Below are 2,500 nucleotides of genomic sequence, written 5' to 3'. Positions count from 1 at the left end.
AAGGCACCTGCCAGCCCAAGGGCTGTGCACGGCCTGGGGAGGGAGCTCACCCCTCCCCTATATAGTGCAAAGTTATTGTTTTCCCTATTTTCACAAGGAAACATCAAATTTTTAACCAAGCATACTCGGCCTTTGCTCCTTCGTTACTCGTCCAAATCCAACAAACTTGCATTCGTTGGAAAGGTCTTTTCACAAGGATTCTTTTGATATATAATAATAGCGATTCCGATAAATATTTATTTTTTTATGAATTTTTAAGTGAATAAACAATTAAAAATTCAAAAAAAATAGAAAAAAAATATTTTTTTCCCGATTCTTTCTCCAATATTCCTGATAAATACCCACACACCCACATATGGAGAATGGTCGAAAATGCTCGAGTGGATATCGAGATGTCCGACGAAGCACCACTTGGAAGGGCCGAGGCACGGGACGCCCGAGCTGTTGCTCGGGCCGGCACGGGACGCGCATGGGACATCCCGGGACGGCATGGGACGCCCTCGCTACAGCTCGAGACGGCCAGGTACGCCCGAGACTTGGCTCGGGACGGCCTGGGACGCCCTCGCCATAGCTCGGGACGGCCTGGGACGCCCGAGACTAGGCTCGGGACGGCCTCGGCACAGCACGGGACGGCCTGGGACGCCCTTGCCACAGCTCGGGACGGCATGGGACGCCCGAGACTTTGCTCGGGACGGCCTGGGACGCCCTTGCCACAGCTCGGGACGGCCTGGGACGGCCTCGGCACAGCTCGGGACGGCCTGGGACGCCCGAGACTTTGCTCGGGACGGCCTGGGACGTCCGAGACTTTGCTCGGGACGGCCTGGGACGCCCGAGACTTGGCTCGGGACGGCCTGGGACGCCCTCGCTCCAGCTCGGGACGCCCTGGGACGGCCTCGACACAGCTCGGGACGGCCTGGGACGTCCGAGACTTTGCTCGGGCCGGCCTGGGACGCCCGAGACTTGGCTCGGGACGGCCTGGGACGCGCTCGGCACAGCTCGGCACAGGCCGGGACGCCCGAGCCGAGCTTCGGGTCGCACGAAATCTCTTCGTATTCCGACATATTAGAAGCTTCCCATCATGTAGTAGGCCGAGCTTTGCCCTTTGGATGCCCTATGGTGCTTGGCGAGCACTAGGGAACGTGCCAGCACAAGTGCTGTGCACGCTCTGGGGAAGGAGCTCAACCCTCCCCCTTATAGTGCAAAGTTATTGTTTTTCCTATTTTCACAAGGAAACATCAATTTTTTAACCAAGCATACTGGGCCTTTACTCCTTCGTTACTCGTCGGAATCCAGCAAACTTATACTCGTTGGAAAGGTCTTTTCGCAAGGATTTTTTTGATATATTATAATAGCGATTCCGATAAATATTTATTTTTCTATGAATTTTTAAGTGAATAAACACCGGAAAATTCATAAAAAATAGAAAAAAAAATATTTTCTTCCGTTTCTTTTCTCCAATAATTCATAAATAATACCTCAATAGTATTAATGAAGAGAGAGTCGAAATGGCCCGGGTGGATTTCGAAATGTCCCACGACCCCATAGAATGCACGGGCCAGCCGAGCCAAAAGAATGGGACGCGCACGGGACAGCATTGGTCAGGCTCGGGACGGCACGGGACAGCACGGGACGCGCATGGGACGGCACGGGACGCGAATGGGACGGCCTTGCTAAGGCTCGGGACGGCATGGGACAGCACGGGACGCGAATGGGACGGCCTTGCTAAGGCTCGGGACGGCATGGGACAGCTCGGGACGCGCATGGGACGGCCTTGGTGAGGCTCGGGACGGCCTTGGTCAGGCTCGGGACGGCATGTCACGGCCCTGGTGAGGCTCGGACGGCACGGGACGCGCATGGGACGGCACGGGACGGCCTGGGACGGCCTTTGTGAGGCTCGGACGGCACGGGACGCGCATGGGACGGCCTTGGCGAGGCTCGGGACGGCATGGGACAGCACGGGACGGCCTCGGCACAGCTCGGACGGCACGGGACGCGCATGGGACGGCCTTGGCGAGGCTCGGGACGGCATGGGACAGCACGGGACGGCACGGGACGGCCTCGGCACAGCTCGGACGGCACGGGACGGCCTTGGCGAGGCTCGGGACGGCATGGGACAGCACGGGACGGCACGGGACGGCCTCGGCACAGCTCGGACGGCACGGGACGGCCTTGGCGAGGCTCGGGACGGCATGGGACAGCACGGGACGGCACGGGACGGCCTCGGCACAGCTCGGACGGCACGGGACGGCCTTGGCGAGGCTCGGGACGGCATGGGACAGCACGGGACGGCCTCGGCACAGCTCGGGACGGCACGAGACGCGCATGGGACGGCCTTGGTGAGGCTCGGACGGCACGGGACGCGCATGGGACGGCCTTGGTGAGGCTCGGACGGCACGGGACGCGCATGGGACATCATGGGACGCACATGGGACACCTTATGGGGATCATCAAGGGACGTTGCACGGGACATTCTTTCCCACGAAGGGCATTTACATGGGAC

This window comes from Eschscholzia californica, unplaced genomic scaffold (assembly GCF_041429995.1).
Source record: "Eschscholzia californica isolate CP2 unplaced genomic scaffold, dmEscCali1.0.p SCAF_39, whole genome shotgun sequence".
Taxonomy (NCBI): domain Eukaryota; kingdom Viridiplantae; phylum Streptophyta; class Magnoliopsida; order Ranunculales; family Papaveraceae; genus Eschscholzia; species Eschscholzia californica.
The sequence above is the reverse complement of the archived record's forward strand: the minus strand, read 5'-3'. Positions refer to the sequence as shown.